The sequence below is a fragment of the Denticeps clupeoides genome, chromosome 6, assembly GCF_900700375.1.
Source record: "Denticeps clupeoides chromosome 6, fDenClu1.1, whole genome shotgun sequence".
In the NCBI taxonomy this organism is placed as follows: domain Eukaryota; kingdom Metazoa; phylum Chordata; class Actinopteri; order Clupeiformes; family Denticipitidae; genus Denticeps; species Denticeps clupeoides.
This window is the reverse complement of record NC_041712.1, coordinates 22,004,706-22,022,838: the sequence shown is the minus strand read 5'-3', so window position 1 is coordinate 22,022,838 and position 18,133 is coordinate 22,004,706. Positions and strand designations below refer to the sequence as shown.

At 40.3% G+C, this 18,133-nt stretch overlaps 1 pseudogene; it reads left to right on the top strand.

The window, feature by feature from the left end:
* The first annotated feature begins 7,146 nt into the window (after positions 1 to 7,146).
* LOC114792358 (T-complex protein 1 subunit theta-like) lies at positions 7,147 to 11,783 on the top strand (annotated as a pseudogene).
* The last annotated feature ends 6,350 nt before the right edge of the window (positions 11,784 to 18,133 follow it).

Genomic DNA, 18,133 nt, shown 5'->3' with positions numbered 1-18,133 from the left:
GTGTTGTCCTTGTGTTTAAATTTGCTTTACTAGTTGTTTGCTTCAATACATATAATGAAATATCTTCAACCACATTCACATACTAAAGCCTGACTGATGTGGAATTTCTTACTCTACGTTTCAATCATTGTTTAAAAATCTGAACAAATAAAAATTATTCATTCCAGTCTCTACACTGATGTAAACAAAAGAGGTTAAAATTATTTTTTTGTTTTTATTGAAAGTTTGTTTCTATATAACTTTAGTTCATTCATAAATGCGAGTGATGGTCTGTCTCTGATGGTTTGATCTCTCATATCAGCCCCAACTTTTAGCAACATAGCACCTAATGTTGTTAGCAGGTTATTATCTAACTGAAACACTAAATTTCATCAAGAATATATGACTTATGCAGAATTGATTATGAACTAACTCCAGGTTGGGTCCACAGAATTTATGGCGATCATCGAATTGTTGTGAGCTGCAATATCTGTATGCAGCGTATGCATCTGGGGGCAAATTACAGTTAACATCGAATCTGCACCAGGCTGCATTAAATTCAACAACAAAATAACATCTTTATGGCTCTATAACCACCACCATGTGCTTTACCTGCAGACATTCAACTTTTCTTTTAGGGTATTTACATCCAAGTATGTGAGTGAAGTGATTGTCACATGTGATACACAGCAGAACAGCACACGGTGCACACAGTGAAATTTGTCCTCTGCATTTAACCCATCACCCTGAGTGAGCAGTGGGCAGCCATGACCAGCGCCCGGGGAGCAGTGTGTGGGGACGGTGCTTTGCTCAGTGGCACCTCAGTGGCACCTTGGCGGCTCGGGATTCGAACCGGCAACCTTCTGATTACGGGGTCGCTTCCTTAACCGCTAGGCCACCACTGCCCCAGTATGTATGCACGGTGTAGGAATTACAACAGTTTGCATATGTACTTCCAGCAAATTAACACTCATAAATTAAACTTTTTAATATTTGGTAACAAATTATTTTGCACTCAGTTCCTTCCTGAACTCTGGAACACTTTGGGTTGCATCCCTGGGCTGTCACTGACTAATCTGATCCTAATAAAAAAATGTCGCATAGAAAACCAGTGTAAATGCATATTTTGATCCCAAATGTATCATTAACCCCGGGACATGCACTGTAAAAACATAGGAATTTAACAGCAAATATCAGTAGGTTGCCGTTGCAGTGCATTGTGGGAAGACTCGTTCACTTCAGGTTAGTGATCGAACAACAACAGTATGTCACTGTTATTTAACGGTATTATATCCTATTTTTGATTTGTGCCACGTGTATTATCACAGAGAGGTAAGTTTATCTATGTTTGTCATATCTTAAAAACTATTACAGTGGAGTTTTATAAGTATTTCTATAAAATAACGTTATAAAAACACGTGGGTAACGGATCAGTTAAAACAGGTGGCTGCACACAGAAAACAACTTGCTTGTCATAATATTACCTCCATAGCTGCGCAGCTTCTAGAGATGTAATACCTTTTTAGGATTCGGCTCCCTCTGAGTCACTCACTAAACTGATCCGGGTGTGTGAGTCACTTGAGTCTCTTGAGTCACTCAAGAGAGAGCGGGTTTGCGCCAATATATTGGAGTTTACAATTTAGACATGGTGTAGTTAGGACTCGAAGGATTCGGTGACTCATGAGTCATTCATGACTCATGAGTCATTTAAAGGATCCGGGTGATTAACCCGGGTGAGTCATGAATCGCACAGCTCTAGCAGCTTCCATACTACATTAAAACTGCCATCTTCTTGCCGACAGACAAGAGTTTGCTTTTAGTCGAACTGTTCATCGGTTTATTTGTGTTACAGTCGATTTGCAAAAATAATGCGGTAAAGATTCGGTGAAGTGTAATTAATGTAATTACTGTAATTACATGCAGTTAGCAGCTGGAAACTTTCCATAACTGGCTAGTTAATGTTCAAATACAAGAAAAATCATATGCTTTTTACCTCAGTTCAGTTTTACATTGGTGAGCTCGGTACATATGTACAGACAGGTTTAGTTCATGCTAGTTGATAGTAAATGGGCATATCAAATTATCGGCTGATTACTGGGGCAGTGGTTAAGGAAGCAGCCCTGAAATCAGAAGGTTGCCGGTTCGAATCCCGATCCGCCAAGGTGCCACTGAGGTGCCACTGAGCAAAGCACCGTCCCCACACACTGCTCCCCGGGCGCCTGTCATGGCTGCCCACTGCTCGCTCAGGGTGATGGGTTAAATGCAGAGGGCAAATTTCACTGTTTGCATCGTGTGCTGTGCTACAGTGTATCACATGTGACAATCACTTCACTTTAAACTTTTACTATTGTCACATCCGAGGTCGGACGGAGCGGAATGACAGATGACGAGGTAAAAAAAAGAACACAAAAATATTGAAGAAAGCAACTGTAATAGAAACTGTAACAGAAAAACACGCAGGCTCGAAATCTCACGTGTACAGACACCATAAAAGATGTATGTCATAAACCACAATGTGCACTACACAGTCATTCGAATGTCATGTTGATTTGTGCGGTGCCAAAAGTTCTAGTTTACCGGACTTTATTTCTCATATCAAAATGCACATTAAAGAGGGTCCAGATGTAAGTCCTGAAAATGCAGATGAGACGTTGTTTTTAAGGAATCTTGCTCTGTTTTTTATTGCTTCCAGCCTCAGTAATTCAGAGTCTTTGAAGATATTCAGTCAATCCATGAAATCAACTTGTCTCATATGCTTTTCAAACTTAGTTATTTTCAGTTGACGTTCCAGAGGCACTGATAAAAATGGTTCTTGAGGATCTTAAAGCTGAAGGTCTTTTTATGATGTAACAGTCATACCTTAAGATCAGATCACCGAAGAAAATCAAGAACAATTTCCATTATGTTGAGCCGATCAGTCTAGGACAGAATAAACAGGAAAAGAGTGTTTTGCACAGAACATACCAGTTAAACAAACAATTGAATCTCTTGTTAACTGCGAGTCTGTAAGGGAACAGAACTGAGATGTGCACAGTCATGTCCCATTGAAGGACATTTTAAAAGATGTGTGGGATGGTGAAAATGTTACTGCAAACTTGCATAAAATATATAAATCTGCCTTAGGCTTGATCTTATACTTATCTTATGCTGGGGTGGTAGTAGCCTAGTGGGTAACACACTCGCCAGAACCAGAAGACCCAGGTTCAAATCCCACTTACTACCATTGTGTCCCTGAGCATGACACTGAACCCTAAGTTGCTCCAGGGGGACTGTTCAAAACCTGAACTGTCTTCTTTTTTCTTTTACATCCAAAACGTATTTGATCTCATAACTTAATCTGTTGTCTAGTACATTTTCTCTGCTCCCTCAATGTGGTCAGTGGATTAAGGGTCTCAGCACATAGCATCAAAATAGTTCAAATGTGTATATGGTGTTTATTCTGCCTCAAAGCCAGCATTGCAGGAATGCACAACATGTTGCAGAAGACATGCAACATGCCCCATGTTGCACTGCCCTCTGTGCCCCACTTTCAGCCCTACTGTCAGGGCAAAGATTTAGGAACATATAAATGGACACATTAAAAATGCTTTGCCTTTCAATGGTATGTTGGTATTAAATATAATTTTTATTTATAGATGTAAATATAGTTATATGCACTTATTTTCAGCACTTCTGCACTCTCTTTGTTGACTTAAAAGTTGCTAATCACATTGTACAGTTCAGTGCATTCATCAGCAAGAAAAAGCTTGTATTTTTATTAAATATATTTTTCTTTCCTGTTCACCACATTGCTTGATAGCACTTGTGATCCATACCCCTTTGCTTTCATCATATTATAGGATTGGATGGTCATTATTTTGATTATGTTTTTGTTAACATGTACACTTTGAGTGTTAGATAAATTGATTGCATTCTATTGTAAAAAAACGCATGAAGACCATGTGGTGTTGGGAAGAGAATAGAGTGTGTAGAAAAAACTCTTTCTCCCTCCACACAAAGCACTGTATTCAACCACTCCAATTTGATGTTACCTGGCAGAAAGAGGCATGGCACAATAGAGGTTAAAAATGAACAGTTTCTAATTTATTAACACCGGTAAATAATTATTGTAGTTACATGTGAATATTGAATGTAAAAAGGTACCAAGGTTACAGAGAAAGTAAAAATGAGAAGAAAGAGTAAAGAGGGAGAAGAGAAAGAGAGCGGGAGAGAAAGTCTCAGAAGCCTTCCGGCTTCCGAGGGAAACCCCCCTGAGTAAGAACCTCAGAGAGCCCCCTTTTCCACATGTGCGCAGACTTTTATACCCCTGGCCTACAGGAAGTTGTCACTGGCCTACAGGAAGTTGTCACTGACCAATCAGAACCTGTTGTTTTTGATGTCACGCCCCCCGGTGCCTCCCATTTGGGGAAGACAAAGAGGGTGGGCGGTCCTGACGGCTGATACTTCGCACGTTGATGTCGGACAAAAGGCATGTAAAAACCGGGGTGTCGAATCTTCACCCACAACCATCGACACAGGAATGTCACACTTCCCCCTGCAGACATGTGTTATGCAAGGCAAAAGCAGGCTCCCGCAATGTCCATTCTTACACTATATAACTACATTTATATTACATGTGTTCATTTCCCTCTTGCAGACAAACTTATATGCCGGTGCAGGCTACCATGTAGGGAGAAAGGACACTTTCACTGCCCTGTCTGTAACAGGACAATCATACAGCGTGGGGATATGGCAAGGCATTTATTGTCATGTCAGCATTCTTCAATGCCAAGTCAGCCACCACTGTCAGGACTGCTTCCCGCTGCACTCAGTGCCACATTTTTGCAACATATTTTTTTTCAAACATTGTTTATTATCACTTGCAATGACATTGTTTGCAAGTTTGAAGTCCTGAGTAACTGTCTTTTAGGAACTGAAGCCACATAAAAGAGAAATCCTTTTTCTTGACCCATTATACACAAAGGCAGGATTTGGCCTTTGGCCAACAATATGTTTCACTTTTGACATCACTTTTTTAATAAGCATGTTTGGTTTGTTCCAGAGTTTTTAGGAACTCGTTCAGTGTTCCAGGTTAAGTGTATCCCAGATCATGTTCTGTTGATCTAGAGTGTTCAAGCATACAGTACATTCACATGCTGGCTTATAAACTATATCAGCATGATGCATCACCTCTTGATTCTTTTTCTCATCTTCACAATCTGATCAAATCAATGATGCTATCTTTAGATGAGAGTTTCTGTTTATAAATTAGGCCAATATTAAAATAAAACTGAAATTGCTGTGTATGACATACTTTAACCAGCATGTGATTGTACATTTTGTTAATTGTGTCTACGGCGTGTTCCTAAGGCCTGTACTTAGGGTTGGTGCTATTAGCAATAAACATTTCACATCATGATGATGTCTGTTAACTCGTGGATGTAATTGTCTTGGGAAAAGGAATCTTGCCGTTCCAGGGCAGTGGTCAGTAAAAAATGGCTTTGCGTTGAAGGTATGTAATAGTGTGAGTGTATGGTGAATTACATGAATTACTAGTCTTCTTTTAAGGGATTTTATTAATTAGGCTTTATTTTCGCTGTAATAAAGGGTTTTCGAGTCAAGACTTTGGAATTGACAGTGGGATCTTTTTTTTTTTTTTCTGTTATTCAGTTTTCCTTGAGATTCATACAAAAGTTAAATTAAGCTCCAAAACAATGTAATTTTTATTTTTGGTCCCAAACAGTCTACTCTCACTGAATGCACCATTTGATTATACTATAGTAAGTGTCCTATTTAATTTGAGAGCAATGGGGTCTTAAATCTTTTGAATGTTGTTAAATATGGTTCATATTGATATTTTACAGTTAGACATGCCCTACTTGCGGAAATGGCGGTGCTTGCTGTTGATGGAGAACTTTGATCTCAGGTGGTATTTATATTTTGGCTTCTGTACTATATTGTCTCAAGGTTTAGACACATTAACAATATAAAATTTTTCTGTTAAGCTATGGCAAGCTTTTTGCACACTGGAGAGAGGACGCCAAAGCTGCACTTCAAGGACAACATGTGCCCATTTTCAGACTGAAAAAGCGTAAGTTACCGGAAGTCAGTCAGGTCAGTAGTCACTTTAAACACTAGTGTAATTAAATGGTTAGTGAAACAGGAGCCAGCAGTTGTTCAAGATCTGCATACTGCTGGGCACTGGGTTGTCCAAATAAGGCACTTTTCCATGGACATGTAACCACGCCAAAATATCTGTCCTTAAATAAAGAGGACCAGCAGAGGGTCTTAAGAGACATGCTGGAGGAAGAAGACACAGAAGAAAGGGACTTTTGCTCTTTGTTTTTCAGTGTGCAGAGGACATGGAGCTTTTTCTAAAGGCATGTGTTGACGAGCAGGGACTAACAAGGGTCAATGCTATGTTTGAGATATATAGGAAGGCACTGGCTGTTTTTTTTTATGGTTTTTTTTATGTAAATACAAAATTTCAATTAAACTTGTTTCAACATTTTGTTCACTTGTTTCCATGTTCACACGACTAGAAGTTAAAATTAAATATTACAGTGTAAATGTAACAGCATTGTTTATACTTGCAACTTTAAAATAAAGAGCTTACGAATGCTATTAACAGTAACATATTACCTTGCAATCAATCATATTTCTATCAATTTTACACATTAAAAAACATTGTTAATTAGAACCACGTTTATTTCTCATTAACATCAACAGTAACAAAAACGCAATTTGGTTTTTGCTGTCAAAGTCGATTGTTTTTAATGTATCTTTTAAGTACATCGTATATTTTTTAAACCTTTTATTCCAGTATAATGCAATACGGGATACAAAACAAAAACAACAATTTTGAAGTCACGAGTTTCCGCCTACTGTGGAGGTGACGTATTTCCGCCTACTGTAGAGGTGACGTATTTCCGCCTACTGTGGAGGTGACGTATTTCCGCCTACTGTAGAGGTGACGTACGGCCGCATCCAAACAATTGTCGGGGGGTGATCAAAGTTTTATAACCCACATAACTTTTTACAATAACCATCAATTGAACAAACAAAAATACAGAAACATATTTCACATAACCAGAAACATGAACACACTTCAACATTCTACAATTAATTAAACAAACAATTAATGAATTGTCATTATAATTCCCTTAATCACACCAGAATACAGGTAACCATAAAATAAAAGTCTTTAGTAAATAAGAAAACACACATTTAAAGAATTATACTTATAAATCTAGTGTAACCACATCACTCCGGCACACTCTGAAATGGCTCTCCACGTACCCAAAGCTCCGGGCTTTGCCCAGATGTTAAAGGATGGCGCGAAGGTTAGTAGGAACGTCGTCGTTTAAAGTTGGGGGACGTAATGAAACGGCCAGCCGGCTAATCCCGGCGCTGTCATGTGGAAGCCCCTCGACTTTAGTCCGTCACTTTGTAGGCTTTTGTTACCGCCTGTCTTGCTACTAAAACGTGGCCTGTGTGTTAAATCGCGTTATGAATGGGTGAGACATTGAGTAGCTGCGCGTTTGTTATTGCGAGTGTTGGCTTTTTCTGAACATTTGTTGGCTTTTTCAGAACTTCTTGCATAACCATAAACCGATTTGAACCGGTTTAAACCGCTTTTATTCTTCACCATAAACTGGTTTTATTCTTCATTATAGCGGTGGTTATGGCGGTTAAGGAAGCGGCCCCGTAATCAGAAGGTTGCCGGTTCGAATCCCGATCTGCCAAGGTGCCACTGAGCAAAGCACCGTCCCCGCACACTCGGGAGCCTATCATGGCTGCCCACTGCTCACTCAGGGTGATGGGTTAAATGCAGAGGACACATTTCACTGTGTGCACCGTGTGCTGTGCTGCTGTGTATCACAATGACAATCACTTCACTTTCACTCATTATGATTGAATCTCAAGTATTCTGTTTTGTTTAATTCAGCACTATTCAGGACTCGAGGAGGCAGTCTATCGAAACATTCAGGCATGCAAAGAACTTGCGCAGACCACCAGGACTGCTTATGGGCCCAATGGTAAGTTTCTGCTGACGTCTTATTGTCCAGGTGGGTGAATGCGTGGATCGTGGGTGTTCACCGGCTCGTATGTATCCACAGGAATGAACAAGATGGTCATCAACCACCTGGAGAAACTTTTTGTCACTAACGATGCCGCGACCATTCTTCGAGAACTTCAGGTGATTTTTTTCTTCTGTGAATCCGCAGGCTGTTTTATTCAGACCCTCAAAGCCAAAGGAACACTGTTTCATCCAAATTCTTCTTGTTATTCAGGTCCAGCATCCGGCAGCTAAGATGATCGTGATGGCCTCGCACATGCAGGAGGAGGAGGTTGGTGATGGGACTAACTTCATCCTAGTGTTTGCCGGGGCCTTGCTGGAACAGGCTGAGGAGCTCCTCCGAATTGGAGTCTCTGTGTCTGAGGTAAACCCATCTTTCTAATTATTGCCCAGGTTAATGTAGGTAGTTGTCACAATGTGTCCCTGAGCAAGACGCTTGAGTGTCACCAGGGGGACTGTCCCTGTAACTACTGACTGTGACTGACTCGATAATGCTGTCTTATTTGCCTCCTACATCCCAGGTTATTGAAGGTTATGACATGGCTTGCAAGAAGGCCCTAGAGATTTTGCCAGAATGCGTATGCTCTTCAGCAAAGAACCTCCATGATGTCGGTGAGGCCACATCCCTGATCCGCCCAGCTATCATGAGCAAGCAGTATGGCAATGAAGATTTTCTGGCCGACCTCATTGGACAAGCCTGTGGTATGATTTATATTGTCTTCATTATTTATTTATTTATTTGTTTATTTATTTATTTTAGTGGCAATGAGAAATGTTATGTACCTTGATTTATGTTGTGTTTTTTTTTTTTTTTTTTACACAGTTTCCATCTTTTCAGAAGCTGGAAGTTTCAGTGTGGATAATGTCAGAGTTTGTAAAATTTTGGTGAGTGTTACGGGTGTAAATACTGTGTCAGCAATGTTTGTTTCCTGTCACTGTTTGGTTTCATGTTAGGCGTTGCCTCTCTTCCATGCAGGGATGTGGACTGAGTGGGTCTTCAGTGTTGCATGGAATGGTTTTCAAGAAAGAAGCAGTAGGAGACATCACCTCAGTTAAGGACGCCAAGATTGCAGTGTTTTCCTGCCCGTTTGACTGCATGGTGACAGAGACCAAGGTGAGTACTCTCAGTTGTAATATTCATTGTAGGGTTTCATGTTGTTGCATGATTAATACTGGGTTTTAACTTTTATGTTGTGTGTGTGTTTTTCCTCAGGGCACAGTTTTGATAAAGAATGCATAGGAGCTGCTCAACTTCAGCAAAGGAGAGGAGAACCTGATGGAGGCTCAGGTGAAGGCCATCGCTGATACTGGTGCCACTGTACTAGTAACTGGTGGCAAGGTGGCAGACCTGGCACTGCACTATGCCAACAAATACCAGCTCATGGTTGTCAGGTTAGTGCTCTGGCTTAAAAAAAAAAATCCATTAAGAATTTTCACTCTTGGTTTTCTGTATGTTTGAATACTTTGTTTGACCCACCAGGCTAAACTCCAAGTGGGATCTAAGAAGACTGTGTAAATCTGTGGGTGCCACTGCACTTCCCAGCCTGGTCAGTATGAACATACACACATTTTTACCTGTGTAAAAATTCAAGCATATTGGTGTTTTAGTGTTTGTTTCTCTGGGATTATGGATCTTTGTACTTCAATCTGCCTGCAGACTGCACCCACGCTCGAGGAGATGGGTCGTTGTGACAGCGTCTACCTCTCAGAAGTGGGCGACACTCAGGTTGTGGTCTTCAAACATGGTGAGTGGCTGCTCTTGTGCAATTTGTCTTTCATTCATTGGAGTGTTGGTGGCTTGTTGTAGTAACCCCTTGTTCCTACAGAGAAGAAGGAGGGGGCCATCTCTACGCTGGTCATCCGTGGCGCCACAAACAATCTGATGGACGACATTGAACGAGCGGTTGACGATGGGGTCAACACCTTCAAAATCCTAGTCGAGGTAAGATTTTTCTTGCTACAGGACTGTGTTTTTCTGTCAATTAAATATTGAATTGCTCATCATTACTGGATGACTTGTGCAAACTAAACTTCCACTTCTCTCCTCAGGACAACCGGCTGGTGCCTGGTGGTGGAGCCACTGAAATTGAACTGGCCATGCAGATCACATCCTATGGCGAGGTATGAATCGTGGTCTCGATGACACGTTCCTGTTTGCTTCTTAATTTTTACCCTGTGTATCTGAAGCTTAGTTTTGGATACTGACAACACGTCACCCCAATATCCACTCAGATGTGTAGATTTTAGGTAACATTTTCCTCTTTGTTCTTCTGCTTAGTCCTGTCCTGGTCTGGAGCAGTACTCTATTAAAAAGTTTGCTGAGGCGTTTGAAGCTCTGCCACGAGCCCTTGCAGAGAACTCTGGTGTAAAGGGGAGTGAACTGATCTCTAAACTCTATGCTGTTCACCACGAGGGAAACAAGAACATGGGATTTGACATTGAGGTAAGATCCCTGACCCATCTATAGGACTAAACCCCTTTTTTTGTGGTGTACAATTATTTCTGATGATTGACAGCTCTTACACTTCTTCATATTGGACAATTTGAGATCCCTTCAGTCATTACATCTCACACCCAGGTTTTGTGCAGTATTCATTTCCTCTGTTCCCTGCTCGCTCATAATGCCCTATCTGTATGGGGGCATCAGCAGATATCACATCTTTTGTATTGTATTTTTGGGGCCACTGTCAATTCAAACAGGCTGAAAGTTTGATGTTTTTTTTTTATTCTGTTGTCCTTGTTTTTTCTTTGCCAGGGTGAGGGCCCTGCTGTGAAGGACATGTTGGAGGCTGGTGTTCTGGATCCCTTCCTGGTGAAGTACTGGGGCATCAAACTGGCTACCAATGCAGCCATCACGGTCCTCAGAGTAGACCAGGTCAGGCTGTGTTTCATTGTTTTAAAATGTTATGTGGTAAAATGTGAGGTTAAGCATTTATCAGCATGTTATCTAGCCGTGTTCTGATATTCTCTGCACATAAATGTCCATGTTGGTCTCAGATTATTATGGCAAAGCCTGCAGGTGGCCCCAAAGCTCCCAAACAGCAAGGCCACTGGGACATGGATGATTGGGATGAGGAGCCGGAAAAGTTTGCACATTAGTAAGGGAGTAGAAAGTGCCAGAACGACCTACTTTGAGTGTGTGCCTGACCTCTGACACGTTGCATGGTTCTCACTCAGGGCAGAATGTCTGCACAAGATGGAAAATTGATCCATAAGTCATATGCACAAATGTAACAGAAAGCACTGTGTATCTAACCAACCAGATTATCTTTAGTTTACCTGTGTCTGCAGGTTGTGAATATAGAACCATGTCACAAGCACAGTGTGGCTGCATGCTGGATGTATACGCTGTTTTTTCACAGGGTAGACAAGATTCGACTAACCTACAAGTCAAAGAGTTGATAGGCAGTGTGTCTGTCTGCTTGTGGACGTTTTTGCTAACCCGATTAATGCTCACACATATTTTATCACCTTTTATTTTGGATGTTTACCAAGTTGTTTGCTAACGTACTGTGAGGTTTACAGGCCGCCCTGTTTCATTACTGTATTGTCCCATATTCTCCCTCACCTCTGTTCTTATGACCTGCCTGACACTTCCATCCTTCTCCTCACAGATCATCCTGGCGAGGCCAGCAGGAGGCCCAAGAGCACCCAAAGGCAAGACGGACTTGGATGATGATGATGATGAATGAATTCTTGACTCTGTTCTTCTGTGTGGTCCAAATAAAAGGCACTTGAGCTGTCAGTGTTGTCCTTGTGTTTAAATTTGCTTTACTAGTTGTTTGCTTCAATACATATAATGAAATATCTCCAACCACACTCACATACTAAAGCCTGAAGTGGAATTTCTTACTCTACATTTCAATCATTGTTTAAAATTCTGAACAAATTAAAATGATTAATTCCAGTCTCTTCACGGATGTAAACAAACCCAGAAGTACAGGTTAAGATATCCTCCATTCTTGCAGGCAGCGTATGCATCTAGGGGCAAATTACAGTTAACATCGAATCTGCACCAGGCTGGATTAAATTCAGCAACAAAATAACATCTTTTTGCCTCTATAACCACCACCATGTGCTTTACCTGCAGACATTTAACTTTCATTTTAGGCTATTTACATCCAAGTATGCACGGTGTAGGAATTACAACAGTTTGCATATGTACTTCCCACAAATTAACACTCATAAATCAAACTTGTAACAAATTATTTTGCACTCAGTTCCATCCTGAGCACATTGGGTTGCATCCCTGGGCAACTATTTATTTCAAATATAAGGTTGCCTAATGGAAGTGTTTTATTATTTTTAAAAGTATTCTTTTAATTTTATTTTCTGCCAAAGTCTGCAGGTTATTTTATGTTTAAAATATGACAAGATCATCTCCCCATCATTTTCTGTCTGAAATACTTTCCCATGCTTGTCATATTTAAAATTAATTTTTTTTTTTGTCTTGATTCTGACCTCACAATTAATTGTTGGAAAACGTGCTGTTAATTTTTTGCCATGTTTTAAATAATTTGACTGTCGTAATATTACACATGCATTTTTGTATCCAAACTTGCAACAAGAAAAATGTATCAGAATATATTCATATTTAAATGTCATTATTGTTGTCTCAGTTTGTTAAAATAGCTAAGATACACAAACACTGACTAATCTGATCCTAATAACAAAATGTCCCATAGAAAACCAGTGTAAATGCACATCTTGATCCCAAATGTATCATTAACCCCAGGACAAACTGCATCTACTCTGTTGCTACTACACTACATTATACTACAATTCACACCAGTACACAAAGGTCAATTGCATTGGCTGGGAATCGAACCTGGGTCAACTACTTGGGAGGCAGCTATGCTCACCACTATACCACCAATGCACTACATTATACTACAATTCACAGCAGTACGCTACCTCACTTAACTCACACATAACCTGCAACATACACACTGCATCTACTCTGCTGCTACTACACTACATTATACTACAATTCACACCAGTACGCTACCTCACTCATCTAACAAATAACCTGCAACATACACACTGCATCTACTCTGCTGCTGCTACTACATTATACTACAATTCACACCAGTACGCTACCTCACTTAACTCACACATAACCTGCAACATACACACTGCATCTACTCTGCTGCTACTACATTATACTACAATTCATACCAGTAACATAACCTGCAACATACAACCACACTGCATCTACTCTGCTGCTACTACATTATACTACAATTCATACCAGTACAGTACCTCACTCAACTAACACATAACCTGCAACATACACACTGCATCTACTCTGCTGCTACTACATTATACTACAATTCATACCAGTACGCTACCTCACTCAACTAACACATAACCTGCAACATACACACTGCATCTACTCTGCTGCTACTACATTATACTACAATTCACACCAGTACAGTACCTCACTCAACTAACACATAACCTGCAACATACAAACTGCATCTACTCTGCTGCTACTACATTATACTACAATTCATACCAGTACGCTACCTCACTCAACTCACACATAACCTGCAGCATACACACTGCATCTACTCTGCTGCTACTACACTACATTATACTACAATTCACACCAGTACGCTACCTCACTCAACTAACACATAACCTGCAACATACACACTGCATCTACTCTGCTGCTACTACACTACATTATACTACAATTCTCACCAGTACGCTACCTCACTTAACTCACACATAACCTGCAACATACACACTGCATCTACTCTGCTGCTACTACATTATACTACAATTCACACCAGTACGGTACCTCACTCAACTAACACATAACCTGCAGCATACACACTGCATCTACTCTGCTGCTACTACACTACATTATACTACAATTCACACCAGTACGCTACCTCACTCAACTAACACATAACCTGCAACATACAAACTGCATCTACTCTGCTGCTACTACACTACATTATACTACAATTCACACCAGTACGCTACCTCACTCAACTCACACATAACCTGCAACATACACACTGCATCTACTCTGCTGCTACTACATTATACTACAATTCACACCAGTACGGTACCTCACTCAACTAACACATAACCTGCAGCATACACACTGCATCTACTCTGCTGCTACTACACTACATTATACTACAATTCACACCAGTACGCTACCTCACTCAACTAACACATAACCTGCAACATACAAACTGCATCTACTCTGCTGCTACTACACTACATTATACTACAATTCACATCAGTACGCTACCTCACTCAACTAACACATAACCTGCAACACACACACTGCATCTACTCTGCTGCTACTACACTACATTATACTACAATTCACACCAGTACGCTACCTCACTTAACTCACACATAACCTGCAACATACACACTGCATCTACTCTGCTGCTACTACATTATACTACAATTCATACCAGTACAGTACCTCACTCAACTAACACATAACCTGCAACATACACACTGCATCTACTCTGCTGCTACTACATTATACTACAATTCATACCAGTACGCTACCTCACTCAACTAACACATAACCTGCAACATACACACTGCATCTACTCTGCTGCTACTACATTATACTACAATTCACACCAGTACAGTACCTCACTCAACTAACACATAACCTGCAACATACAAACTGCATCTACTCTGCTGCTACTACATTATACTACAATTCATACCAGTACGCTACCTCACTCAACTCACACATAACCTGCAGCATACACACTGCATCTACTCTGCTGCTACTACACTACATTATACTACAATTCGCACCAGTACGCTACCTCACTCAACTAACACATAACCTGCAACATACACACTGCATCTACTCTGCTGCTACTACACTACATTATACTACAATTCTCACCAGTACGCTACCTCACTTAACTCACACATAACCTGCAACATACACACTGCATCTACTCTGCTGCTACTACACTACATTATACTACAATTCACACCAGTACGCTACCTCACTCAACTAACACATAACCTGCAACATACAAACTGCATCTACTCTGCTGCTACTACACTACATTATACTACAATTCACATCAGTACGCTACCTCACTCAACTAACACATAACCTGCAACACACACACTGCATCTACTCTGCTGCTACTACACTACATTATACTACAATTCACACCAGTACGCTACCTCACTCAACTCACACATAACCTGCAACATACACACTGCATCTACTCTGCTGCTACTACATTATACTACAATTCACACCAGTACGGTACCTCACTCAACTAACACATAACCTGCAGCATACACACTGCATCTACTCTGCTGCTACTACACTACATTATACTACAATTCACACCAGTACGCTACCTCACTCAACTAACACATAACCTGCAACATACAAACTGCATCTACTCTGCTGCTACTACACTACATTATACTACAATTCACATCAGTACGCTACCTCACTCAACTAACACATAACCTGCAACACACACACTGCATCTACTCTGCTGCTACTACACTACATTATACTACAATTCTCACCAGTACGCTACCTCACACATAACCTGCAACATACACACTGCATCTACTCTGCTGCTACTAGACTACATTATACTACAATTCACACCAGTACGCTAACTCACTCAACTCACACATAACCTACAACATAGACACTGCATCTACTCTGCTGCTACTACACTACATTATACTACAATTCACACCAGTACGCTACCTCACTTAACTCACACATAACCTGCAACATACACACTGCATCTACTCTGCTGCTACTACATTATACTACAATTCATACCAGTACAGTACCTCACTCAACTAACACATAACCTGCAACATACACACTGCATCTACTCTGCTGCTACTACACTACATTATACTACAATTCACACCAGTACGGTACCTCACTCAACTAACACATAACCTGCAACATACACACTGCATCTACTCTGCTGCTACTACACTACATTATACTACAATTCACACCAGTACGCTACCTCACTCAACTAACACATAACCTGCAACACACACACTGCATCTACTCTGCTGCTACTACACTACATTATACTACAATTCTCACCAGTACGCTACCTCACACATAACCTGCAACATACACACTGCATCTACTCTGCTGCTTCTACACTACATTATACTACAATTCACTCCAGTACGCTACCTCACTCAACTCACACATAACCTGCAGCATACACACTGCATCTACTCTGCTGCTACTACACTACATTATACTACAATTCACACCAGTACGCTACCTCACTCAACTAACACATAACCTGCAACATACAAACTGCATCTACTCTGCTGCTACTACACTACATTATACTACAATTCACATCAGTACGCTACCTCACTCAACTAACACATAACCTGCAACACACACACTGCATCTACTCTGCTGCTACTACACTACATTATACTACAATTCTCACCAGTACGCTACCTCACACATAACCTGCAACATACACACTGCATCTACTCTGCTGCTACTAGACTACATTATACTACAATTCACACCAGTACGCTAACTCACTCAACTCACACATAACCTACAACATACACACTGCATCTACTCTGCTGCTACTACACTACATTATACTACAATTCACACCAGTACGCTACCTCACTTAACTCACACATAACCTGCAACATACACACTGCATCTACTCTGCTGCTACTACATTATACTACAATTCATACCAGTACAGTACCTCACTCAACTAACACATAACCTGCAACATACACACTGCATCTACTCTGCTGCTACTACATTATACTACAATTCATACCAGTACGCTACCTCACTCAACTAACACATAACCTGCAACATACACACTGCATCTACTCTGCTGCTACTACATTATACTACAATTCACACCAGTACGCTACGTCACTCAACTCACACATAACCTGCAGCATACACACTGCATCTACTCTGCTGCTACTACACTACATTATACTACAATTCACACCAGTACGCTACCTCACTTAACTCACACATAACCTGCAACATACACACTGCATCTACTCTGCTGCTACTACACTACATTATACTACAATTCACACCAGTACGGTACCTCACTCAACTAACACATAACCTGCAACATACACACTGCATCTACTCTGCTGCTACTACACTACATTATACTACAATTCACACCAGTACGCTACCTCACTCAACTAACACACAACCTGCAACACACACACTGCATCTACTCTGCTGCTACTACACTACATTATACTACAATTCTCACCAGTACGCTACCTCACACATAACCTGCAACATACACACTGCATCTACTCTGCTGCTTCTACACTACATTATACTACAATTCACTCCAGTACGCTACCTCACTCAACTCACACATAACCTGCAACATACACACTGCATCTACTCTGCTGCTACTACACTACATTATACTACAATTCACACCAGTAATTATTATATTGTAATTATTATTTTAATATTACTATGATTTAATGTTTCATTCTGATTATGGCATTTTGCACTAGGGGTGGTCGTGGGCACAATCAGTTTTGTTGTACTAAGTATGATTGTGCAATGACTTTTTTTAAATGACATAAATTAAGGCATTTTCTTCATTTTAAGATTTCATTATGGATTACTTGCTTTTGATTTCCCAGTTATATATTTGTCCACCAGATGCCCTAATTTTCCTTATCACTACACCAACACTTTTTATTTATGTAAGGATGCCTTCCTAATGAAATGTTTAGTGCATGACAATATTGGTGTTGGAATGGTGGTATGTGTGAGAAGTGTCTAACTTCTACTAACAATAATTATCAAATACTCATAGAAATGTATTTTATGGAAATTTTGGTAGTGCTCTTGTAGTATAAAGCATTTTTGAGTTATGTAACCATACTGGCCTTTAAAGGGTTAAATAAAAAAAAATTATTGACATCTGAATATGACTGACTTTTTTGTAAATTGGACAAAAATATTAATATATAATACTTTTACAGCATTTTTTGGAAGGTGGCACTTTGCGACATTAGGGACAAATACATTAAGATATTAAAGGATCTCTTAGG